This window comes from Saimiri boliviensis, chromosome 16 (genome assembly GCF_048565385.1).
Source record: "Saimiri boliviensis isolate mSaiBol1 chromosome 16, mSaiBol1.pri, whole genome shotgun sequence".
NCBI lineage: Eukaryota > Metazoa > Chordata > Mammalia > Primates > Cebidae > Saimiri > Saimiri boliviensis.
This window is the reverse complement of record NC_133464.1, coordinates 63,063,852-63,091,445: the sequence shown is the minus strand read 5'-3', so window position 1 is coordinate 63,091,445 and position 27,594 is coordinate 63,063,852. Positions and strand designations below refer to the sequence as shown.

At 41.8% G+C, this 27,594-nt stretch overlaps 1 protein-coding gene and 1 pseudogene across 4 annotated transcripts in view; both read left to right on the top strand.

Moving 5' to 3' along the window:
* Positions 1-27,594, top strand: part of LRCH1 (leucine rich repeats and calponin homology domain containing 1) — a 219,495-nt gene that overhangs the window by 66,715 nt on the left and 125,186 nt on the right. The window lies entirely within an intron of this gene.
* On the top strand, positions 147-26,964 carry LOC141581632 (translation machinery-associated protein 7-like; annotated as a pseudogene).

The following is a 27,594-nucleotide window of genomic DNA, read 5'->3' as shown; positions in this document are numbered from 1 at the left end:
AAACCATCATTCTCAGCAAACTAACACAAGGACAGAAAACCAAACACAACATGTTCTCACTCATAAGTGGATGTTGAACAATGAGAACACATGGACACAGGGAGGGGAGCATCACACACTGGGGCCTGTTGAGGGGCGGGGGGCTAGGGGAGGGATAGCAGGGGGTAGGGAGATTCGGGAGGGATAACATTAGGAAAAATACCTAATATAGGTGACGAGGGGGGATAGAGGCAGCAAGCCACCATAGTATGTGTGTACCTATGTAACAATCCTGCAAAATCTGCACATGTACCCCAGAACTTGAAGTAAAACAAAAATAAATAAATTAAATTAAAAAAAAAAAAAAAAACCTATGGCAAATCTTGCCCGTAAGGGGACCTCATTTTTTCCCCAGCAAAACAAAACTGACAGCCTGTTATATATCTAAAAGGTAGATGACAATACTGAAAAAATGTAACTGAAACTTTATTGGTTGTTGGGTGCAACAAGCCACCATGGATCTCATGTATCTAGGTAACAAACCTGCACATCCTGCACATGAATCCCAGAACTTAAAATTGAATAAAATTAAATATAAATATAAAAGAAATGCTGGGCGTGGTGGCTCATGCCTGTAATCCCAGCACTTTGCAAGGTGGGTGAATCATGAGGTCAGGAGATAGAGACCATCCTGGCCAACACAGTTAAATCCCGTCTCTACTATAAATATAAAAAATTAGCCGGGCGTGGTGGTGGTGCCTGTAGTCCCAGCTACTCAAAAGGCTGAGGCAGGAGAATTGCTTGAACCAGGGAAACAGAGGTTGCAGTAAGCCAAGATCACACCTCTGCACTCCAGCCTGGGGGACAGAGCGAGACTCTGTCAAAAAAAAAAGAACTTTGGGAGGCCGAGGCGGGTGGATCACGAGGTCAAGAGATCAAGACCGTCCTGGTCAACATGGTGAAACCCCGTCTCTACTAAAAATACAAAAAATTAGCTGGGCATGGTGGCGCGTGCCTGTAATTCCAGCTACTCAGGAGGCTGAGGCAGGAGAATTGCCTGAACCCAGGAGGCGGAGGTTGCAGTGAGCCGAGATCGCACCATTGCACTCCAGTCTGGGTAACAAGAGCGAAACTCCATCTCAAAAAAAAAAAAAAGAAAAAGAAACTTTATGAATTATGCAATGAAGTAAAACAGCGAGCAATACCTTTAGGTTCACTGAATTTTAAAGTTAATACCTTAAATAAAAATGCATATATTTTGTATATACGGTTATGAAGGTATGAACATATTAATGAGCAAAATAAATATGAATAGTTGTTTCTCTTTTGTAGTTTTAAATATGTATAAGCAAGAAGTAACTTGACATGACATAATGCTGTGCTACCTTGCCTATTATGTTATCGGCTCCAAATGTAAATTCACAAGAAGAGCTCAGAGCGTTGTTGAATCTCCTGTCTGTTTGGAGAGGTGGGCTCATATGTCTCCATTTTGAAGCAACCCTCTTGGCATGAGGCCAGTTTGGCCACTTCAAGGACCATTCTGTTTTCTCCTTTGTATTTTACAAAGGAGATGTATAGCTAGCATGCTGGGACTCTTTGTTTTGAATGAGTTTGTTTATGTGTTTCCAGAAGAAAACTATGAAAAGGAAATTTCCAACTCCTCATGCATGTGTTGCTTACTAAGCAGCTGACCTCTAAAAAACAGATTACAATATCATTTTGAAGGTAATAAATGTATCTCCTTGCTCATCTTTAAGGCTGCATGTTTTATTGTTTATATATTGGCCAATTAGGAACTGAAATTTAAGAAAGACAGTCATTTTAACCTATTCGAGTCACAGAATGAAATGAGGAAGTAATTGTAAGCGTTCCCAGTTTAGCATATACATATATACATGCATTACTCAATAATGGGATTTGTTGTAAGAAATGAGAAACTGCAGAAACCTGTAATTTGTGCATTATCATTTTAGATCACCGTAACAAATATTACCAGGTTTTAAATTTTCTTTAATAAAACATGAATTTCTAAAATTGGATTTATAATCTCTGCTCCTTCCCCATCAGCCATCAACACCTCTGTCCTTCCCTCTCCCTTCCTTAATAATAAACTCTCCTTTTTTCAGGACTGGGCCTCCCATGTGCTTTTGGTAAGTGGTCTAAGACCTGAGGCCCAGAGCATGATTGGACAGAGCTGTGGCTTCTCAGCTTGGTTGTGCATTAGAATCACCCTGAGAGCTTTCAAATCCAATGCCTGGGCTCTGCTCACAGAGAATCTGATTTAACTGGTCTGTTGCAGAACCTGACTTGAGCCATTTTGAAATATGTTATTGATAGCTTGTAGCTATAACCATCCAAATATGTACAACATAAGTAGGGTGACCACAGAAGTTATTCTCTAAGTCTGGTATGTTCTTTTTTTTTTTTTGAGACGGAGTTTCGCTCTTGTTACCCAGGCTGGAGTGCAATGGCACGATCTCGGCTCACCGCAACCTCCGCCTCCTGGGTTCAGGCAATTCTCCTGCCTCAGCCTCCTGAGTAGCTGGGATTACAGGCATGCGCCACCATGCCCAGCGAATTTTTTGTATTTTTAGTAGAGACGGGGTTTCACCATGTTGACCAGGACGGTCTCGATCTCTTGACCTCGTGATCCACCCACCTCGGCCTCCCAAAGTGCTGGGATTACAGGCTTGAGCCACCGTGCCCGGCCTGGTATGTTCTTAAATGTCCTCTAAATTCTTACCTTCCACTCTTGTGTTTTTGAAGGGGCCTGGTCCAAACACCTTCTTTCCAGCATTAACAGTGCTTCATCAGCACTTCCTACATTTCCTTAGGTGAGCCAGGTTGTTTTTAATCTCTTGGAATTGCCTTCGTTAATTATACCTTTTGGGTTTTTCCCCCCCTTTTTAAAAAAGGTTGTCGGTATTGAAAGTATACAACATGATATTTTGATATACGTATACTTAGTGAAGTAATTACTACAATTAAATTAACACATCTATCATTTCATATAGTTACCTTTCTTTTTTTGTGGTGAGAGTACCTAAAATCTACTTTCATAGCAGATTTGTAGTATGTAATGCAATGTTATTAACTATAATACTTGGGTGGTACTCTAGATGTTTTCATGCAGGATAACTGCATCTTCGTACGCTTGATCTATGTCTCCCCATCTTTCCCACTCCTCCCAGTTATGCCTTTTGAGGCAGTGTGGTGCAATAGTTAGCCATCACTGAATTCTGGGGGCCTTTTGTCTATTCCAGGGAGATGAAATTGTTAGAGAAAGACTAGAAGAAATAATATGAAAAGTTCTTACAGATAATACATGAAACAGATCATAAAGTCAAAATACCTGCCAAACAAATCCACATAAGGAGAAAATAGAGAAACGTCAGATTTGTAAAAGATTCAAAAACTCAAACTGTTCTTAGAGGGAAAAGTATGCACAATTAAGGAAACATTTTTAAAAAAGTTTTAATAAAATTTGATCTCTACTAGTAAATACTATTTCCCAATTACACCTAGAGTTTTATCATGGATCAGGTTTTCTGTGTTAGTATTTTTGTTTTTCATTTGAAAATGAATGCTGTGTATTCTCCTTGTTACAACTCCCTTATGTATTTTTGTATTAACTCCCTCTGCCGGGGATTGCCAGACTCAGATCAGAGGTATGATGACATTCAAGATGAATAATGACGTAAGAAGGACTTACTCTATTGTACATCGTGGTGCAGTAGCAAAACATTCTGTCCCATGAGGAGAGGGAGTGACTCAGAAAATCCTGTTGGAATTGTGTTATAATATAGGAAACGATTTCAGAATTACTCTCTGACCTTTGGGCAGCTGGGACTCCGGGCTCATTCCATGGCCACTCCACCTTATACATTTTATTAGGAAGATGTTCTTCTTTTGTAGGGCTATCACTGGTTTCTTGTCCTCACTGATGAATTATTTGGATAACAATGAATCTGAGTTATTACTGCTGACAATTTAGTCTTATTCTTAAAAACGTTTATTTCATGGTGTGTTAGTCTGTTCTGTGTTGCTATAAAAGGGATACCTGAGACTGGGTAATTTATAAAGAAACGAGCTTTTATTGGCTCATGGTTCTGCAGGCTGTACAGGCATGGCACCAGCATCTGCTCCGCTACTTGTGAGGCCTCAGGAAGCTTGTAATCAAGGCAGAAGGCTAAGGGGGAGCAGGCAAGACACAAGGCAAAAGAGGGAGCAAGAGAGAGCAAGGGATGAGGGGCCAGGCTCTTTCCACCAACCAGCCCTTGTGCGAACTCGTAGAGTAGGAACTCACTCGCTATGGCAAGGATAGCACCAAGCCATGTATGAAGGATGCGTCCCTGTGACCCAAACGCCTCCCACTAGGCCCACCTCCAACGTTGGAGGTCACATTTCAACATAAGATTTGGAGGGGAAGAAAACCTCCAAACCCTGTCACATGGTTAAGTGGCATAAGATGCAACTCTAGCAATTTTTGCTGTTTTAAAACCCAGCTTTGAGACCCCTTCTGTTTCCTCATCAAGACATTCATTATGGATCTGTGTCGGGACCTGCTTTTGTCTTACTGTTTCCAAGACTAACAAGGGCTTTCAGCACAGGTATTTTCATAATGTATTGGTCCCCAAGATTGGATATTTTTCAGTTGTATTTTCTCCTCATATTTCTGAGATGTCCAGACATGCTCAACTATGATATTCCGTGTGGATGGTCTTAAATATGAGTTATGATGAATAGTTTGATGGAAAGATTTCCCAGGAAGCAGTATGCTTTGAGTGTTGGGGAAGAGACGCCACCAGATGTAGTGTAAGCCCTTGTCCCTTTACTGCCTTTCCTCTTTCTTTGTACCCTGTACAGGGCAGCTCTTGTGGTTATGATTTGTTAACAATTTGAGTAGCTCCTTTCTATTTTGCTTTTAGACTAATTAAACATTGTTTCTTAGAAATGTAAACACGGGACTTAGAATTATGATGCAGTAATGCGTTTGGCAGCTGAACTGTGTACTGGGAAAAGAAAAATATCCTAGAGTGGGCTTAAGTTTCGCAGATAAGAAAAATGGCTTTATTTAGTGAATTGGAACACTACCAGACCTGTGCCCTGAAGTCAGAACTTTCTCTTCCCAGATGAGTTTCCCCGGGCACAAGATCAACTTCTAAAATAAAACTTGAAAGTAAATGGCAAAAACCAGAAACAGAGCCCTATAAACTAGACTTTTATGCTACGGCGCCATAAAAATAATTTATTTGCTATCAAAATAAGCTTAAACAGAACCTTTGTCTGACAGATGACTTTTCCTCTCCCCCTAACCTGACAGCACCCCCAACCCAGTCCTTGGTTGTGAGCCTGACAGCATGGTGAGATTCAAGTTCCTAGTGGCAGTGGAGGCTGATGTTTATTATTTAGAGAGTTTCTGAAAATGAAAGTATAATGTCTTGAGTCACATACTTCCCACAGAACTTGAAATAGTATTGTCTTAAAAAACAGGAGCAAACAGTCATTCGTAAAACACACTCCAGAGTAAGTCTCTTATTTCTGCATGAAGGCAACTGATCCGAAACATTTTTTTTCTATGTGCCTTTTAGATGGCATAACACAGCGTTCAGAACTGTCAGACAGCCTGTGTCAGGTCTGACGATGTGATTTTGGTTGTTTACACTTGGATGGTTTGGATGGGAATAGCCCTGGACTCAGCCCTTCATTTCAGGCAGAGGAGCAGGGGAGTGTGAGTTAGACACAACTTTGGATCAGGGGCCAGGAAAACTTGGTTTTCATCCTGGACCAGTTACTGACTCGCTGTGTGGCCAAGTCACTTCATCTGTCTAAGTCTCTCTTTTTCCTTTTGTAAAATATGGATATTGGCTAATCCGTGTGGTCCCTTCCAACAGTGTTTTTTAAATGGGTGCCTGAATAGCTGAAGCAGGGATTATTGTGAGCTGCACATTCCTGTTTTCTCCCCAGGGAGGCTGAGACACTGGGCCCCTGCCTTGTAACCATGAACAGGGTTCTCGCAGGGGCCCATCTCAACTGCAGGTCCCCTGAAGGTATCATCATTTTCTTTGCTAGAGGGAATTTGGATGTCGTCGGTCCTTGCCTAACCCTTCCCTTTAAAAGATACAGATCCGATCTCCGTGTAGCAGTTAAGTGATCTGATCAGACATATTTACTCTTAGAGAATGAGAAAACTCTTCTCAGAATCTCTTAAGAATGTTCCTGAAGGACAGTAAAAGTGCTCTTCCAGGATAGGCCCCAGAACATTTTTTTTTTTCTCATCATAGGGTGCCATTTCCTCATTTTGCTTTTTTACATTTGTTCATTCATTCAACAAATATTTTTGAGAATTTGCTGAGCACGAGGTATTACTAGATACTAGGACAGTGAGAGAAGTAAGATACAGCCCCTGTCTTCAATGAGCTGTATAACCCAATAATGGTACCCTTAGCCCACTCCCCAAGCTATACAGTCATGCCTCACTTGGCGGCAGGGGTACATTCTGAGAAACGCGTCCTTAGGCCATTGCATTGTAGTGTGAATGTCGTCAAGTGATTTACACACACCTAGATGACGTGGCCTGCTACACACCTAGGGTATATGGTGTAGCCTGTTGCTCCTAGTCAACAAACGTGCACATGTTACCATCCTGCATACTGTAGGCAGTTTTCCTCTCCCCCTAACTGGACAGCACTCATTACCTGACAAATGGTATTTGTGTATCTAAGCATATCTAGACATAGAAAACGTCCAGTAAAACTAAGCCATACAAAGTAAAAATGGTACACCTGTGTAGGGCAGCTCCATTTATGGGACCACGGTTACATACGTGGTCCCTTGCTAATGGAAACTTCGTTGTGTGGGGCATTAACTGTATATAAAAGTATGGCTACTTTAGAGCCGGGCGCGTTACCTGTAAACCCAGCACTTTGGGAGGCCAGGGTGGGCGGATCACCTAATGCTGTGAGTTCAAGACCAGCCTGACAAACGTGGAGAACCCCATCTCTACTAAAAATACAAAATTAGCTGGGCTTGGTGGCGCATGCCTGTAATCCCAGCTACTCGGGAGGCTGAGACAGAAGAATTGCTTGAATCTGGGAGGTGAAGGTTGTGAGGAGCCGAGATCGCACCATTGCACTCCAGCCTGGGCAAAAAGAGCGAAACTCCATCTCAAAAAAGAAAAAGTATAGCTGCTTTAATTTTAAGCTAACCCTGGTGTGTAGGAAAATATTTCTTCTGTGCTGCACTTCAAATTCAGTGTCTTGCACTGAATTTTGCACTGGTATTTTTCCCTCAATAGTGGCTGAAAAAACTTATAAATACAAAATCTTTTTTATTTATAGAGTTCTTCTACATTGACCTGGGAGATGCTGTTGAGAAATGGATGTTATACTGATGTGTAGTCCTCCAGTGAGGGCCCTCAATGGGCATTTCTTTAAGGCCTAAGTTTAAGATAAAGCAGAACAACTTCCGTCACTACAAAACTTAGTGTACTCAGAGGAACTTGTAGAGATGGGTTTTTTAAATTGTAGCTGTTTTTCTCACCAGTCAGGTTTTCTTTTTGAGTTTTGTCCCTGGAGACTCAGTTGAATTCTGTTAGTTGTCATTTAGAACCTTGCTACTGCCGGACGCGGTGGCTCAAGCCTGTAATCCCAGCACTTTGGGAGGCCGAGGCGGGTGGATCACGAGGTCAAGAGATCGAGACCATCCTGGTCAACATGGTGAAACCCCGTCTCTACTAGAAATACAAAAAATTAGCTGGGCATGGTGGCGCATGCCTGTAATCCCAGCTACTCAGGAGGCTGAGGCAGGAGAATTGCCTGAACCCAGGAGGCAGAGGTTGCGGTGAGCCGAGATCGCGCCATTGCACTCCAGCCTGGGTAACAAGAGCGAAACTCCGTCTCAAAAAAAAAAAAAAAAAGAACCTTGCTACTGCTCTGTCTTTCCTCAGTTGTGTTTTCTCCACGTGGCTTTGTTTTGGGAAAGAAGAGAAGAGGAATTCCTCGTAGGCTGAAATAACTTTTAGAGTGATGGTGCCACAGTTTCAAATATTTTTAGAAAAATTCTGTCAGATTCTTGGGAACTTCAGACTAACTTCATATCTAAAGTTCTTTTTTCTCTTTTTTTTTTGTTTTTTTTTGAAACAAGAGTCTTGCTCTGTCATTGAGGCTGGAGTGCAGTGGCATGATCTCAGCTCACTGCGACCTCTGCCTCCTGGGATCAAGTGAATCTCGTGCTTCAATCTCCCCAGGTAGCTAGGACAGCAGGCACCGGCCACTATGCCTGGCTAATTTTTGTATTTTTAGTAGAGATGGGGTTTCATTGTGTTGGCCAGAGTTATTTCTCAAACTCTTGGCCTCAAGTGATCCACCCACCTTGGCCTCCCAAAGTGCTGGGACTACAGTTGTAACCCACCACACTCGGCCTAAAGTTCTTATTTAAAAATTTTTCTTCTGATTTCTGTTAGTTTAAGAAGGTAGGTTTGAAGCAGTGACCAAGAATTTTCAGGAAATCCATTGTGGAAAGAATTATTCAACAAAATGATCTCAAAGTGAGGACCGGAGTGCAGGACAGAGGCAAAGAGAGATGGTAGGAATTTATAAAGAGAAGATGCTTCATTACAGAAATCATTGTCAGGGTAATATTATGCTTAGAAAGAAATCACATACTAAGCTCTGTGTTTGAAAATCGCAAGGGAAGGTGAGTATTTGGAGGAAGGGGCTGTTGGACTTGCATTACTTTACTACTGTTTTGTTGTTGTTGTTGTTGTTGTTTAGAAGATGGAGTGAATTGCAAGCAAGGTAGATTTCATGTGTTTCAAATTTTAGCTAAAATAGTTCCTTATGTTGAAGCGTTTCCTCAATTCTATACCCACATTCTCAGTCCTTGTGTTACTACCGTAACTCATTTTCCAAAATGCAGAATTGCATTTTACATTTTATTTCTTTCAATATTTGGATCAAATACATGTTCAGAAATGGTACATTTAATTTACTTTTGGTTCAGTACTAATTTAAATTACGAATAGAGATAATGCAATTCTGGTATATCTGTATTTGATTGTTAAAATATTTGGACTCAGTAATACATTTACGTGTTTCCACATTTGACAAGTATGAAAAGGTTAGGGTCCAAACCCCTTCCCAGGCCTATCCCAAGCTACCCAGTTCACTTCTTCCCACGGAACCAGCGTTACCAGTTTCTGGCGTTCCCTTCTGCATACGACAAACACAAAAGCATGTTATTCTGCAGTGCCAGCTACTCAGAAGGCTGAGGTGGGAGGATCACTTCAGCCCAAGAGCTGGAGGTAGCAGTGAACTGATATTGTACCACTGGACTCCAGCCTAAGTGACAGGGAGACCCTGTCTCAAAAAAAAAAAAAAAGCATATTATTTTCTTCTTGTTTTTATGCTAATGCGGACATGCTATGTCCACTGTTCTATGGTATGTCCATTTATCTTTGGTTATTTACTAAAAAAAAAATGAAAAGCATAGAGTAAAATGAAACTCTGCAGTATTCTCCACTAGAAACATGTGTAGGGTTCAAGGGAGAGTGTGTTTTAATCATTGCAAAAACCTTGGTTAGGTCATTAATCAGAACAGGAGTCATGCAGTGGTGAAGGGCCCTGGCTATGATCTGCCACATTTTTCTGAAGCAATGTTGAATTCTGTAACTGAAGTTTGTGGGGACTTGCTATTGGCCTAACTATATGTGGAAAATTTTGCTTTTGGAGTAGGACATTCTCATGGTTCACATTTAATTCGAATTTTGGTGTGACTGTACCAAGTTAACGTTTATATCTTTTCCCATTTTACAGAGACATTGAGTAAATTATCGACTAAAGATAATTAACTCCTTTATATCACATGTTGAGATGTTATGGGGGACATATTATTTCCTCCCTTGGTTTATGTAAGAGATGTAATCTAACTCATTTGAGTCTGACCGTGTTTAAGCTATTGTTTTGGGTGTCATCGTTGGCTCTTAGAGCAGGGACTGGGCCTTAGTCCCTTTCCTTGCTCACACCTGACCTCCTCCCAGAAGACTCTGCTTTTCATGCTTTGTGCCTCGGAACCAAGACATCTGGGGCCCTGAAGTAGGGATGTGTAAGAGCGCGTTTTTTGATACTTTCATCTTTCTCTTATCCTCTAACATGGGTTCTGCCAGTATCACGAATTAGATATTTCTCTGCCTGCAAAATGACTTTTGCAGCACGTGGTAGGTGTGTTTCAGGTACCACAGTGTATTTTCTGCGTCTGTTCATAATTCATCTTTCCCACTTAGCTCTGAGTGGCCTGAGGGCAGGAACGCTGCCTTAACCCGAGAGTCTGGTAGGAAATACCATGCACATTTGTCAAATGAATGGAAAGGCACCTGACTTGCTAGAGCTGAGTTCTGAGTGCAGGGTGTTTGAATGCTATGTAATTAAGTTGAGATTTCAGTCTGGAGCAGCAGGAAACAACAAAAGGTTATTGAAAAGGAGAGTGACAGACTTCCATTTGTATCCTACTGAGTTAATTCTAGTGGCATTAGAAAAGAGGAGAGATTGGGGTAACGCATTAGTTGGAAAGCTTTGATGAAGTCCAGGTAAGTCAGGAAGGGGTTCTGCATTGCTTGTTTCTCATTGCTCTAACTAGATTTCTTAGAAGAAAAGCAAATCTTACACCAGTCTTTTACAGTATTTGCAACTGAGTAAATTTCACTTTGTGATACTCTGAATATTATGCAATTATGTAAAGCACAGTATAATAAGGGAATAAAGAAAGTTAGTAACTTCATTGTAATCAGTAAAAATCATTTTTAAGACAATTGGTACTTTTTGTACACTCTATTATGATAAGAAAAAAGAATAGTCATTAAGTGGGAGGAGGTGTTGTTTTGAGATGTTTGCTTTCATCTCTCAATCCTGCAGACATTTATCTAGTTCCTTCTCTGTACTCTTAGATGCTAGGAATTTAAAAGATGGTTAAGATTCAGGCTTATTATGCCTCTGTTCCAGACACTGGACTCCAAACATAAAACAAACGTTACATTATTCTTCCTTACGTAATAGAAATGTTTATATAAGGTTGTGTGTAAATCAGTCCTTAGTAGACTGAATTAAATGGAATGTGCCAATAAGAGTTGCTATTTAAAGAAGCCCTGTGATAAAACATTTGTATAATAAAGCACTTATCCAAATAAGCCCACTAATTTCTATGGTTGTTTTTTTTCCCCCCCAAGGCAAGGTATCCTTTATATTCGATGTTGACTGAATTCCAGTTGGCCAGCCACCTGCCTGGCTAATAGAGTATACCATTAACTTAGTGACACCGAAACCCTGCAAAGGAAATAAGACACAATCTATCGTTGTTCAGTCTGCGCTATTAAATAGATTTTAATTCACTTCACTTTGGGTGGGTGTGATTTGCGTCTTTCCCGACAGGCGAGCATCTGCACGTGTATTGCTGTAGAAGCTCATTAAAGATCAGTGCAAATCCTTACGTTGTCTCTAGAAGCAGGCATTAACCTGCAGAGCCCTTGCAAGTGGTTTGTACTTCCAGGATCCGTAAAGCTTCCTCACTCTTTTCTTGCTTCCCTGAAAGTTTAGTCCTAAACTAGTGCCGCTGTTTTAGTACAACTAGTACACTCAAATAATGCTGCTTTTTAAATGAGTTCAAGGGGAACTGCTAAGGAACTGAGCACCTGGACGGTGACAGGAAAAAAGAAATTCTAATGATTTGTGCTGGTTTATGTATTGAATTTTTTTGCTAAGAATTAAGAAAATTACTTGGTAATTTAAACAACCTAACAGCCTTCAGGATTTTCCAGCAACGGTTAGGAGCACTATGATAAAGTTGGCTTTTCTGTTGAGAACATTTTACCTTTTACTTCAGCTTCTTTAAAGAGTTTGATTTCAGTAGAGCGGATTTGCGGTTGTGTCTTACTGCTCAGAGCTTAGTGAGCTGAAGCCTTTTGGGAAAATAGCATTTGGGGAGAGACCCGTGGTGTAATAGCTCATCCCATTGGCACGGTCCCAGAGTAAGCTGGGCTGGAAGCTTTTAGTGTAGTTAAAAGATGCCAGTCTGTCATTTGCATACACTGTAATTGGGCAAGTGGTTTCAGGCTAAGCTTTACATTATCCTTCCACTGAGAGCAGCTGGTGGTGGGCTGTAGATTCCATATGAGCTGGGGACCTATCATCTGGTGTGTTTAGTGCAATCCCGCCTCATCTTGGGAGCAATTTTTTTATTTAATGATAATAATAATGCACAATCTTGGTGAAAGATAATGCTTGTGGTTATTAGAATGTGTAGACTGAGTAGGGCCTTTGGCACAGAGATGGTAATGGTGGGGAAAGGCAAATATTTAATAAAAGGATTGTAATAGGGAGAAAGCAAGTATTTTGTAGGATAAGGAAAGCCACACATATGATTAATTTAAGAGTCTTAAATAAAATGTCTATAAAATGTTAGATTTTTAGTATCAATAAGGAAAAGTGCCCAACCTCTGGCTTCCTTTATAAAGTCTACTTATCCTTGGAGGGTCACTTTTTGGTGCTTTCTTCGTTTGTTCAGAGTCAACCTCTTTTTCTGGGAATATGTTTAAAGTCTGTCACCTTCCCTTAGGAATTGTGCCAATCTGATCATTCTTTCTACCCCTGCTTGCCCTGCCCCCTTTTCTTGACTCAAATAATTTATTTATCCTGTCTCTGTTTTTTTAAATTATTTATTTATTTATTGTTAGAGACAGAGTCTCACTCTGTCACCCAGGCTGGAGTAAAGTGGTGCAGTCATAGCTCACTGCACCCTCAAACTCCTGAGCTCAGTGGATCCTCCCGCCTCAGCCTCCTGAGCAGCTAGAGACGTATAGGCACATGCCATCATACACAGCCAATTTTTCTATTTTTTGTAGAGACGAAGTCTCGGTATGTCGCCTAGGCGTAGGCTGGTCGTGAACTCCTGGCCTTAAGTGATCCTCCTGCCTCAGCCTCCCAAAGTGCTCGGATTATAGGTGTGAGCCACCACACCCAGGCTCTGTTTTTAACTTGCAATACATTTTCTGCAAGACTGAATTTATATTCGATTATAAAGTTTGTGGACAAACTAGAACATTCCATTATAAAAGCCTCCTTCATTTGTTTTGTTCTCTGGTGTTTGATTTGATTGATGTGGACTCAAGAATGGAAGTGTTCCATGCCTTATTAAGGAAAGCACTTTGAGGATGGGCCAGGGCTCCCTTAACTTAGTTTCAGAATGGCAGTGCTTTGGCATTCCTGCACCTCTTCTATTTCCTAACCCATCCCTACTCATTAAGACTGGGCTATTGCAGCTGATCAGTCTCCATTTTCAGGGAATGTTCTTTCATTTTTCCTGGTGAGAGAACATGAATGCCCCTTAAAATGGTGGTTTGAGCTTGCTGAGAATTTTAGGGGATCCCAGAACTGAAAAGTCTTGCAGGATATCAGTGAAGCGTGGAGGGTTTTTGTTATGAAAACGTCCTGAGATGGGGGGAGGTCGGGCAGATGGGGTGGGGGAGACCCCTTGCAAAGTTAGAATTCAGCTGTTTACACTGATAACACAATCTGCTTTAGTAATGATGAAGAAAAAGGAAAAACACTATTACTTGGGAAAATCTCTATATCGTGAGCTTCATCCAACAACTCCAAATATGTTAGCTACTTTTTCAAGATACATTTTAGCCCTTGTTACAATCGCATTTACTTGTGGAGTGAAATTCTGTATTAGGCAGATTCATTGTAATCAGAGATTCTTTTTGTTACTTTCTCACTTAAAAACCTTCAGTAGCCCGCAGCCTCTGGGTTCTGTTCACAGAGACCCTTAACAGTCTACTCAGCCTTACTTCCCCCGCTACCCTGCTCCAGGCTGAGTGCTAACCATACCGACCTATCCACATTTGCAGCTGTGCCATTTTATGTTTGGATTCTTAACCCTCTCTCTTGCCCAAGTGCCTAGTGGCGCCCTGCTGGCACTTTGAGGGGTAGCTTAAGTGCTTCCTTCTTTCCCGACTCCCTCAGTCCCGGTTAACGGTACCCTCTTCCAGACTCTTCTGGTACCTTCCGCGTACCTCTCTGTTCCGATACCTTCTGCGTACCTCTCTGTTCCACCTATCTGTTGCCGTGGAACAGGTCACCCCAAAACAGTGGCTTAGAACAATACTATAGACCATGTTTGTGTCCCCACACCCCAATTCATATGTTGAAATCCTGGCCCCCAGGGTGATGGTTTTAGGAGATGGGGCCTTTGGGAGGTGATGAGGTCATGAGGGTGGAGCCCACCATGAATGGGATGTCTTCATAAAAGAGATGCCAGAGAGCTCTTTTCACCTTTTACCATATGAGGGCACAATGAGAAAACATCTGTGAAGCAGAAAGTGGGGTCCTCACCAGACACACAAGCTGCTTGCTCCTTGAGCCTGGACCCTTCAGCCTCCAGAACTGTGAGAAATACACGTGTGGGTTTTTTTTTGTTTGAGACAGGCTTTCTCTCTGTTGCCCAGGCTTAGCATTGTGGTGTGATCTCAGGTAACTGCAACCTCCACTTCCTGGGCTCAGGTGACTCCCCCACCTCAGCCTCCCAAGTAGCTGGGACCACAGGCCTGTGCCACCATGCCCACCTCATTTCTGTATTTTTTTGTAGATACAGGGTCTCCCCATGTTGCCCAGGCTGGTCTCAAACTCCTGGAATCAAGTGATCTGCCCACCTCGCCCTCCCAAAGTGTGGGGATTAGAGGCGTGAGCCACCTCGCCGGGCCAAATGTTTTTTGTTTAAGCCACTTAGACCGCAGTATTTTTGTGTCTTCCATTGTACTTAATGCATGGGTTTTATATTCAGCAGTATTCTCTGTTATATAAGGAATTGTGGCATGAAACCACTTCCTTTATGTTTTTGTTTCTTTTTAATTAAATTTTAAGCCTGGGAATCTTGGTAATGACATATTATGTGCAAAATATGTAATATTAGACTTGATTTTTCATCAGCTCAGTTTTAGCACTTTTCATGTACAAAGGTGGGTGGTAACAGCTTTTTCCAAAGCACAGTCCCTTGGTTATATTACACTATTAATGACTATGGGTGGCAGAATAAATTTTTTGCTGAGGTTTTCTTGCCCTTCTACTTTTAAATTAAAAAACCAGACAGGAAACAGGACATGTGGTAATATAGCCTTTTTTTTTTTTTTTTTTAACATAGCCATTGATATTTTCTTTCACTAACCATTCTCATCAGTGGTTTATGCAAGATTTTTTAAAAAACAAAGGCAAAACAAAAAAGTTCACTACATCCTGACTTCCTGTTTTATGATAAATGAGATGAACACTGGGTAGTGTTTTCCTTTTAATTTCTTTATGAGTAGTTCTCGATGTTTGAGGAATGGTTGGGTGTTTTCAAATGCCTCCTACATCTTTTATTTAGACAACATAGTGAAATGGAAAGAGGTTTGAAATCTGCTAGACTTAAGTTTGCATTTTGTTTCTGTCATTTACTCGTAGATGTACTGCTTGTAATAATCATACTGATTTTGTAGACCAATTGGAAGATTCAGCCCAACTCAACTGACCAGGGTTTAAGAGTATATGTATACACACAAATCTGAAAGACATGTGATCACACAATGCTGAAGCCCCAAATGTTACTAAGTCCACATTTTAGTAAGCAACATTTGGGGCTTAAGCATCTGTATGATTCTATGTATGCTGGTATTTGTAAATATAAAAGTGATAAAAGCGAAATTACCTGTCTTCCTGGGAACTAAGGACAAAGGAATGGCTCTGTTTCTAACCCTCTGGCTTAGAGTATCATAGAGTATTAGATATGGCCAACTTTTAATTTGACAGATAAAAAAGTGAGGCACAGAGAAGTTAAATGAATTATGCAAGCTCACCAGAGGCAGAGTTAGGGACTTTGTCCAGTGCTCCATTGTATCATTAGGCCACCGCCTGCCCTGCTGTTTTCCCGCCCTTTCCCTCCTCTTCTTCCTGCCTCTCAGCCCTGGTCCACCTATCTTAGTGTGTGTGTGCACACACATATCGCAAAGATCAACAAGGATGGGGTGCAGGCTCCTTTTCCCACTGGAGTCTAGCAACACTGTTTCTGCCTAGATATGGTTCTTGGTTGTTGGTCACTTAAAACAATAGCATATTTTGAGGGGCTGAATAGACTTCCTTCTTTTTAAGCTTTTCTTTATATTCATACTTTTTGGATCCATGTAATTTCTCTGAGTCATCCGCATTATTTTCTCCTTTTTCTCAGTTTTCATGACCTATATTACCATTACAGGTATCTCTGCTATAATTCAATATATTCCTGGAAACCTCATGTTCTACAAATTCATACATTCAGAATAATCTCGCTAATGGGAAATACTGGTTTGGGGCAACCTAGCTAATGGGAACTATCAGATTAGGACCAACCACTCTAAATCTATGCTACTTCACAAGCGCAGCGCTAACGAAAACAATGAAAACCATCGTAAAACAGGAGCACGGTTCAGAAGGCATACCACATTCCCACTGTAAACAGATACACTTTGGTAAATATGACTAACGCATGAAAATATGTGGGGCTACTTGATGGAAGGGGAACGTAAGGAAGGATGGAAGGGGCTGGTGAGTACTGGGAAATAAGAACAAGATACACCAAGACCTTTGCATGAGATCATGCAAAGAATGCTGGGTTCTGGCTGTTTACAAAAGAGAACCATGCAGAAGGCACATTTAAGACCCAAGGCTGGCTGGGTGTAGTGGCTCACGCCTGTGATCCCAGCACTTTGGGAGGCCGAGGCTGGCGGATCACAAGGTCAGTAGTTGGAGACCAGCCTGGCCAATGTGGTGAAACCCTGTCTCTACTAAAAATACAAAAAAATAGTGGGGCTTGGTGGTGCATACCTGTAGTCCTAGCTACTCAGGAGGCTGAGGCAGGAGAATCTCTTGAATCCAGGAGGTGGTGGTTGCAGTGAGCCGAGATCACGTCACTGTACTCCAGCCTGGGCAACAGAGTGAGACTCCATCTCAAAAAAAAAAAAAAAAGAAAGAAAGAAAGAAAGGGCTGGGTGAAGTGTGAGGTGGCTCATGCCTGTAATCCCAGAACTTTGGGAGGCCCAGGCAGGCAGATCACAAGGTTATGAGTTCAAGACACAGCCTAGCCAATATTATGAAATCCTATCTCTACTAAAAGTACAAAAATTAGTCAGGAGTGATGGTGGACGCCTGTAATCCCAGCTACTCAGGAGGCTGAGGGAGGAGAACTGCATGAACCTGGGAGGCAGAGGTTGCAGTGAGCCAAAATGGCACCACTGCACTCCAGCCTGGTGACAGAGATAGACTCTGTCTCAAAAAAAAAAAAAAAAAAAAAAAAAAGACACAAAGTCCAGGAGGCTCAGACCATGACAGGAACAGTTAGAGTGGACTCTGGTGCAGTGTAGGGTGCTCTGTTCAGCTTCACTGTGAATTTTGCATCCAGCTTCATTTACTTGGACATACAAAATAGTAAGGTGTGGGACAAATCGTGGATGAACCAGCATGCCTCCTGAGTTAATGACACCATCATTCCCCTATGACCAATGAAATTCACAGTATAAAAACATGTCTTGTAGCTGCACAAAAAGCATCCAGCCCTACTACTGCTGCTGAACATCATGGAATGTACCCATTGGTTTATCCATATAGTAAGTTTTAACATTATTTTTGATATACTGTTCATTCTGAATTTGACAGTGGCCTGCCGTATCTCCCTGAACTACACAAATTAACTAAAGGTATCTCAGAGGGCCTTTCCCAAGAACTTTAATGCCATGTTCCTAGCAAGCTATAGAAAACATTTGAAAACCCCAAGGGCAAAGTTGCAGAGCTTCCTCTGGACAAAATCAGTGAGCAGAGTGGTAAACCAATAAAACCAGCATGGAGTCCTCTATGGGGGAAAAAGACAGCTTTCCACAATTAATAAACAGTACCAAAGAACACTGATTGTCTTCTCAGGGTTTGTAGTCCATTTCTGTTCTTTATTTTTAAATCTCACCTGTTATTTTTATTTTTAGCTTTTCTGTAGGAGTCTGATGCAAGTACGTCTTATGTCCTCTTGTGTGCCAATCAAAAATAAAATAAGCACAATGAATACCTCCCATTGCATAATTCATGGATAGCTTGAAAATGATGCAGAGCAGCTGGCTAACATTGTCAATGAGCCATTGGCTGAAGCCCCTCGTAACTCAGCCTTTGATTCTGTCTTTACCAAGCCCCAGCATCCTCAGGGCCCATGTGATGGGTGCTCAGTGGAATTCCAGACTTCCTAGAGGGCTCTGTGGTTCTGCTGCTGGAGAAACTGTGTTTCTGAGTCTGTGGGGGTCAGAAAGACTGGGAAATGGGAGAGAACAGGAGCAGGAACACAAATGAGGAGCCAGCAATGCAGGTTGGTATTATGTCCCATGTCACTTCCTACGAGTAACTTGATAGATGAGTTTCCTTCATGCCCATAACCTCGAATGTACATGAACCACAGTATCAGGGCTAGATGAGTAAGAGCCCAAACCAGCTTCACCCTCCAGACAGTTAGAAAAGGTAGACATGCATTGTAGCTGGATGGAGCAGGAGTTTCCCCCAGGGGTGTAACCCAGCAGGTCTTTAAAGAATGAATAGGATTAAAGTAGTGAAGATGGAAAGCTGAAAGCAGGGAAGGAAAGTGAGGCTCAGGGAGAATTCTGGGCAAGGGAAAGTTACGGAGTTATTCCTTAGGGCTTGTGAGTCTAACAATTATCATGTCAATGGACCTCATTCTTGGAACCACAGGGCAACTGATTGACTTTAGTTTTCTTTTTTGCTATATTCTTGCTACTCACTCAATGAACACTCATTGAAAATTGATGATAATGGCCATATGGAGAGTCTCAGAGCTTATCTAGGATTTGGGTCCCTGAGGCATAATCAGTGGGTGGAACAGCAGATGGATGGGGCAGAATATTGTTCTCTTCCTTCCTGTGACAGTTGATTATAAGTTATAAAAATGGGTATTCTTTTTGTGGTCTTAGCTTCCAAAATTATACAAGGTTATCACTCTGTATTTATTACTAGTTCCTCAGCAAACTCAAAGATTCCAAGAGTGATATTGATTATTTAGATTTAGTAATGGTGGACGTAAGCTCTTCCAAATCAGGATCATCTGAATCTAAAGATATGTCTTTCTTATTTGAGCCTGACCAGTTATTTAGGAATCCAAGGTATCTTTACTTTTTCTTTGAAGTCCCTCAATTTGATAAGTGCTCTACCTGTCGGTTCTGTTTCTCTTTCGGTTCCCTGCCAAGCTTTTGTGTGCCTTAAGACACTGGGACTGGGAAAGGACTGCAGTGTTTGTTAAATGGAAATTATACGTAGCACTGAGGATTTGAATGCATGGGGAGAGGTACATTTTGGCTTTCCTTCCTTAGTAAAATGCAGTTAAACTGATATCCAGAACAATGGTGAGAAAACACCAATTAACTTAATGTATGAAAGACAGTAAAATAAACAAGGTGGGCAGTCCTGTATGTGAGGCATTTTGAGATTCTTTGCTGTGTCAGTGCAGGCTTTGGGAAAGATCTGGTTTTCACTTTGATTTTTTTGCTGCCCCACACCAGCTTGCTTCTTGTTCTGCCTTCAGGGAGCTCTGTGCTCCCCGAGATCTGGGAATCTTTTTGTCTGGAGACCTCAAGATTGGGATCTGCCCCCCTCCCCACCCCTTCCTGTCTGAACTCTATTTTAGATCTGCAATAAAGATTTGAGGCTTTTTGCAAGCTTTCAACTCTGAGGTATTTTGGAAAACTGTAATTTTGTTTGTTCTCTGCTGTATGCATGCGGTTTCTTAAAACGCAAGTGTGATGATTTTCTGCATTCTTTTCCATAGCAAAGATTTCCCTCAAACTACAGGCTTCAAAAGTAGATTCTCCGTGCACTTGCCATGCCATCTCGTTTGGAGCGCTTATTGAGAGTGACTGTCTCTTTACAGCTAATCAACTGGTTGCAGTATTGAGGCTTTTTAGGTGGCTTCCAGACTGGTCTTGACTCACATATTCCGCAGGCAGACATGCTGAGTGCAATACATATTTCCCAGCAAGCCGTGAAGCACTATTGAGTTATTATGAAAGTTAATTTGATGATAATGAGGCAGGGCTCTAAAATAGCTCTTTGGGTAGTTTTTACCCATAAAATAGCCATTTATGGAAGACCATTAGTATGTAGCATGGGCTCTGAAGCTAGAGTCGTTATGTGAATCTCAGGTTTTCTACTTTTTTTCATAGTAATTTTATTTTATTTTTTTACTGTTAAATTCTTAACCTACCTGGAATTTAGTTTGGTATAAGGAGTCATGTTTGGATCTAGCTGTTCATTCTCTTTAAATGTAATTTCTAGTGATTTTTTTATTGTGATAAAATATACCTAAGATTTATCATTTTTACCATTTTAATTTAGATGTACAATTCAGTGGCACTAAAGACATTCACAACTTTTCCACTTTTTAGCTGTGTGTTAGGTCAAATTATTTTACCTTTCTGTGCCTCCATTTCCTCCTCTGTAAGTGGGAATAATACTCCCATTACGTTGCTATGAGATTAAGACAAATTCAGGCCGGACTCTGTGGTTCACGCTTGTAATCCCAGCACTTTGGGAGGCCAAGGTAGGTAGATCACTTGAGGTCAGGAGTTTGAGACCAGCCTGGTCAACATGGGGAAACCCCATCTCTACTAAGAATACGACAAATTAGCTGGGTGAGGTGGTACATGCCTGTAGTCCCAGCTACTCGGGAGGCTGAGGCAAGAGAATTGTTTCAACCTGGGAGGTAGAGGTTTCAGTGAGCCAAGATTGAGCCACTGCACTCCAGGCTGGGTACAGGACAAAATAAGTGTTCAATAATAGTTGGTGGCTATGAAGACTGTGGCACTGGCAGACCCTCATTTGCTAGTAAAGAAGCATTTTTGAGCCTGGTGCCATATATCTGCCCCATACATATGCCTGTGTGGTCACAGTTACTGCCCACTGAATCATAGTGGAGACCTCGAGAATTCTCATTGGTAACACTGGACAATTTTTCATCATTTTTGTGTCTACTTTAGCATGAGATTAATATACAATGTGAATGTCAGGGGAGAAAAGAAGATTTTCTAACAGATGTAGATTTCAAATTGTTTGCAAGGCAATTGATAACAAAAAGATAAAACCTACTTACTCTTCAAGTTTAAAGCATAGTGTGAGAGGCTTGAAGAGGGTAGACTTCTGAATATATTCCATAAAGTGTCAGAGCTTTTGAGAAAACTCTTGTTTTAAAAGAAATGTGAGCAACAATTATTTGCTATTCATGAACTCTAGATGTGTAAATTCTGTGATCAAAATGAGAGGAAAAAGAGAAGTCTCAAGAGAATAAGCATTTTGTCCAGATTTAAGGCTTTTGGAAATGATATGTTTGAAAATAATATGCCCGTTAAATATATTTCCTTAAATTATTTAAACTGTTTCTATTGTAGCTTCTAGTAAATAGTAATAGGAAATTGTTTCGATTTTATTGTCAACAACTTCATTACTTCTTAATTCAGCAAAAAGCTTCCAAATAGAGCTGTAAAAAAGACTGCAGAAATCCTCTGAAATGAATAACTATTTCTAGCCTTAAAATTCATGTTTCCACAATGGAATATACTATATTCAGCCACCATCACAAAAATGTCTTTCTTATCAGTGCTGCTCTAGCTAAATGTGAACTTTAAAAATTGGAAAATCAGGCGCTTTGTAGACAGTTCACTCTTTGTTTCATATTTTTGGGCTAGGAAGAAAAAATTGCCCAAGGAAGTATTTCTGGAAGGAGTGTAACTTCTCAATCAACATAGTAGTTTAGCCTACAATATTTTTTTGTTTTGGGAACTGATAGTGACCCTAAATATAACAAAAGAATATTTGATGTCTAAAGCATGGATCGTGTTGGTTCCTAAAAAGTGAGTGATAATGACCAACACAGATGGTCAGGGTAGCAGCAGAATGCCATCATCGTTATTGAATTGTTTAATAACCACTTTGGGCAGAGTGCTATAGTGGAAATAAAACTGCATGTTGGTTCAGGATTTCCTATCCTAGCCCGTGACCCATGAGCCAAGCCGTCATGTTTCAAGAAGTCATGATGGGAAAGAGACCAGCACTGGCCTCATGGTTCCAGCTGCTGGAAGATTCTTTGGTAGTTCATTTTTTCTCCTCATTTTTCACATTTTTCAAGGATGACATCACACGTGGTCACTCCTCATTTATATGCATCTTCCAAGCCTGCATTTTAGCCAAGGCGTTTCTCATGGGCTCCAGGCCGACCATCTAGTGGGCAACACACGCTCCACTTGGTTGCTCCATAGATACCCTAAGTCAAGACATGACAATCTAAACTGATGGTGACTCTCCTCTCCCACCATCACCTCCAAATCGGTTCCTTTTCCTGCGTTTCTTTTGATCAACTAGCACATTTCCAGTCATTCATTCATGTCAGAAACCCGTAGATGCTGCCAGCTCTTCCTTCCTTCTCATTTTCTGTGTTGAATAGAACACTAAGCTCTGCCACTTCTACCTCACGGATGTCTTCCCTGGCCGTTCCTCCTTTCTGTGCCCCCTGTCTTCACCTTATTTCAGGCCCTTCTCATTTTTCACCTGGATCTTTTTAATGATAGCCTCTAGCAGCTGACTCCATGAGTGCCTACTGGCCATTAATTCCACGTCCCCGGCCGTAATGCCAGTCACAGTTCTCACGAGCTCTTCCCTTCCTCCCTTCTTCACCCAGGCTGTGCCTGGTAATCTGGAATAAATTTTCCACTCCATCCTGACAAACTTCCAAATACTTATCTAGAGATCAGCTTACAGGTCCATGCCTCTTTGAAGCCTTTCTCAACCTTTGCAGAGTGGAGATCTAAGCATGGTGCTAAAGGTGGATCTAACTCTTCGTACACTTTCTCTTGTTTACTTGTCTCCCCTCCTGTCAGAGTCCGAGTTACTGGAGGTTGTGAACTGAGGCTTATTCATGTCCGTCTATAATACCTAGCATGGTATGTCATTTGTAGCAGGCATCCATCAATGACTGAGTGAGTGAGCGAACATGTGGGTGGTTTTTTCTGGGGTGGGAAGGGTTGGGAAGGTAGCACGTAGTCAGTGTGAGCCTCCCTTGAGCCTCTCTGACTTTCTGATGAGCAGGCTTACAGGGAATGACTTCTCTTGACTCTTAACAGTTAGATATATGCTCGGGGACCAGAGCTGTAGAATATAAACTCGTGGTTTTTAAAAGTTGTACTTGTCTCTATAAAAATTGGTGTTTTTGTTTGTTTGTTTGTTTATTTGAGATGGAGTCTCACTCTGTAGCCAAGACTAGGGGAATGCAGTGGCACAGTCTCAGCTAACTGCAATTTCTACCTCCTGGGTCCAGGTTCAAGCAGTTCTCTTGCCTCAGCCTCCCGAGTAGCTGGAATTACAGGCATGCACAACCATGCCTAGCTAATTTTTTTTTTTTTTTGTATTTGTAGTAGAGATGGGGTTTTACCATGTTGGCCATGCTAGTCTTGAACTCCTGACCTTGTGATCAGCTCTCCTTGGCTTCCCAAAGTGCTGGGATTACAGGGCTAAGCCACTGCACCTGGCCTGAGATTGGGTTTTTTATAAGCAAAGGTAATGAGGTTGAACACAAGCAAGTGAACCCAGTGAATGACATGCATTTCAGTGAGGCGTCAGTATGCACTGTGGCCATCCCAGAGGCCTTACTTTCAATTCATAACCACTGGCTCAAGCGGGCCTTACTGCCACCCAGCACGCACACTGCCTTTCTCTTCTGCAGGGAATTTCCCACAGTCTGTTCACTGCTTCACGCTTTCTCCTGCATTTAAACCTTTAACATCTCTCCATCCCTGCCTCTCAGCTTGCAGGCAATCAGAAGGAGCGTCCCTGTGTACCTGCCACCATATCTTCTCAGTTATCTACATTTGCTGGCTAGTCTCCCTTGCTGCAGAGGAATTGTTGACGTGCCTGGGAAGGCCACACCTCCCCTTGAAAGATCCAGTCCCCTCCCACCTTTTTAAGGACATCACTCCCTCAGTTTCCTTTCTTTTCTGAATCGTCAGTTTTCCCCTGTCCACCAAGCTATTCCCATCAGCCTACAAACATGCTGATTTCTTCCCCGGGTACCATGCTCCTCTCCAGCTTCCATTCTATTTCTCTGCTATCTTTGACCTTGACTTGCCTATACTCAGTATAACTTATTCCTCTCCTTTCACTCTCTTTGCAAACTTTTTAAAGCTTTAATTATGTAAAATATATACAACATCCAACTTACCATCTGAGTCATTTTTAAGTGTGCAACTAGGTCATGTCGAGTTCATTCACATTATTATGCCACCAATCTGCAGAATGTTTTCAACTTGCAAAACTGAAGCTCTGTACCCATTAAACATCAACACCCCATTTTCCCTCCTCCAAGCCCCTGGCAACCACCCTTCTACCTTCTATCTCTGTGAAATTGAGTATTCTGTGTAATCGTCTCTCCTGAACCCAGCTTCAGGCTTTTGCTTCTACATTCATTCCCCCTCCATTGCTTTTCTCAGGGTCACCTGTGGCCTCCACTCGCTGGATCTGACAGTCATTTCTCAGTTTTTGACTGATTTGACCCGGCAGCAGCCACAGGTACAGTGGGGCACGCCCTCCTCCTTGAAATACTTTCTTCACGTGGTGTCCAGGGACTTGGCTTGCCTGTGTTTTCCTCCTTCCTCGCAGACCCCTCCCTCTTAGTCTTCTTCCTCTTCTTGCCTCTGTAGGTTGGAGTGTCCCAGGGCTCAGTGCATGGCCCTCGACTCTAACCTTTACTCACCCCCATGGTGATCATTGTAGTTTATGTCTTTCCATGCCATTTATACTCATGCTGTCCCGAGCTCCAGCTGTGAACACTTCCTTACCTGCCTGTCTAACTGGTGTCTAAACATTTGCATCTCCAGAATGACTCTTGACCTGCCCCACAATATCTGCCTTAGGCTTCCACATCTGAGGATGTCACTTCCCTTCTCATTCTTCCAATCTCTGAGGCCAACATTGGGAGGCATGACTGACTACTTTTTTTCCCCTCCCGAACCCCCATCTATTCAGCACATTTGGGTGGCTTTACTTTCAAAAGATACAACCTGAATGTGACGACTTCTGGTCACTTCCACTCTGCCACTCAGGTCTAACCGCCATTTTACCTTGCCTGGGTTGTCACCTCCTCCCTGGCCTCCCTGCCTGCCCTAGACTCTAAACAGAAATTGAGCGAGAAGAGCCTATGAAAATGTGAGCCAGTCTCGGCTCCAAGCCCTCCAATGGCCAGGAAACTGCAGAGTTTTACAGCGGCCGAAAGCCCTCTGTGATTGCCAACTCCATGACCTCACTGGTTTCTCCTTCTGATTTTCTCACCCTTGTTCCCTTACTGGGGTCACACAGCCTTCCCTGGTGTCCCTGCAGTATGCTATCCTGCTGCCACCTTAGGGTACCTTTTCTGCTCGCTGTCACTCTGGGGAAAGGCTCAGCCCCCAAGGATCCCATCAGATCTGCACTCAGATGTCACCTTGGTTGTGAATTCTTCCCTGGTCACCCTGTTTAAAATTGCCATGCCTCTCCCGCACTTCCTAGTTCTTATTCTATCTTTTACTTTCTAGCACTTACCAACCATTGACAGTAGCTCATCAATTCTTTAGTTTTAACATGGCATGCGTTTTCCTTGTCATTTGTGTTTGTGTCAGCCCACTGGAGGGTGAGTTCTTTGCCAGCGTCCGCTGGGTTTGCTCACTGCTTAGAACCATTTCTGGTGCATAGTTGGTACAAAACAACTGTTCTTTGAGTGACTGCAGAGAAGAAGCTTTCACAAAACAGAAAAGTATAATTAATCGTCCATTTCAGCCTCCTCAACTCTAGGCTTCGTTTAAAATTTCAAGTTCTTATGTCATCCAAAAGAGAACAAAGCTGAATTAAACATTGCCCCAAATGATATCTGGTTTCTAAGCACATATAGGTGAAGTTATAATTTAGGTTGCTCTGGACATGCTTATACATATAAAATATTTATGGCAAATATAGTATTTGTACAAGAAAATTACTATGGATTTGCAAATCGATTCATATAAAATTCATTTTCTTACGGGACATTAAATATAAGTAACTTTAAATTTTCTCAATTACATTTACTTAAAAATATCATTGGCAATATCTTTGAGGGTTACTATTTTTTTGGATAAAATTTGTGACAACGATTCCTCCTCTGACTTCTTCAGCAATATGTTAAAACTGGCATGGAAACTTTGAATAGCTTTTGAATTTTTTGCCTTGTTTGAAATTTAACAATTATTGTTGTAATCAATACCATATGGTATAAATTTTGAATTCTGCACGACTCGTACTTCAAAATGATGGCTATTGCCTTCATTCTACTTTATGTTTAACACGAGTATTTGGAAAACCTGAATAGTGGGTATTCTGGCTAGTAGAACTAAATCATTTGCTCCAGGTAAAAGGGAGAATTCATTTCTTTATCTTGGAAGTCTCTATAATACATACTGATACATTTCCATCCCAAGTTAGCAAGTCTCTTAAGAAGAGATTTTGCTGGTGGCAGGGACAGGGGAAGGGGTGGCAGGCGCCATGTCCGGCCGTGAAGGTGGCAAGAAGAAGCCCCTGAAACAGCCCAAGAAGCAGGCCAAGGAGATGGAGGAGGAAGATCAGGCTTCAAGCGGAAACAAAAAGAAAAGCAGAAGAAACTCAAGGAGCTAAAAGCGAAGGCCGCAGGGAAGGGGCCCCTGGCCACAAGTGGAATTAAGAAATCTGACAAAAAGTAAGCTGTTCCTTGTCCCTGAGGAGATGGTGACCCTTAATTAATCCATATTTAAACATCTGTATTCCCTGCCATAGCATCTTTTGCCATCTACAGCTGGAATTAATTGTTGTCTTAGAGCTGCTGTACATTTAAGAATAAACTTTTGTTAAAAAAAAAAAATCTTGACAGTAGCTCATCAATTCTTTGGTTGTTTTCACTAAGTCATTCCTACCGTAACTGTGAATTTAAAGTAAAACCAGCTCAGAATCTTGCCAGAGTCTGCTCTTTGATCCGCGTTCTACCCTAAACTTTGTATCACCTGGAATTAAACCAATTCATTTGAAATGAACAAAAAAGGGGGACAGTTTTATCTTTGCTAACTGATTATCTTGCACGGCCTCATGCCTAAGCTTATCCACTACACATTGTATTAAAAATTTAAAAAAGTAGCCTGGCACGGTGGCTCAAGCCTGTAATCCCAGCACTTTGGGAGGCCGAGGCGGGTGGATCACGAGGTCAAGAGATCGAGACCATCCTGGTCAACATAGTGAAACCCCGTCTCTACTAAAAATGCTAAAAATTAGCTGGGCATGGCGGCGCGTGCCTGTAATTCCAGCTACTCAGGAGGCTGAGGCAGGAGAATTGCTTGAATCCAGGAGGCGGAGGCTGCGGTGAGCCGAGGTCGCGCCATTGCACTCCAGCCTGGGTAAAAAGAGCAAAACTTCGCCTCAAAAAAAAAATAATAATTTTTTTTAAAGTTTGATATGCCACTAAAAGGCTTTTTTTAAATAGGAGCAATCAAATCAATCA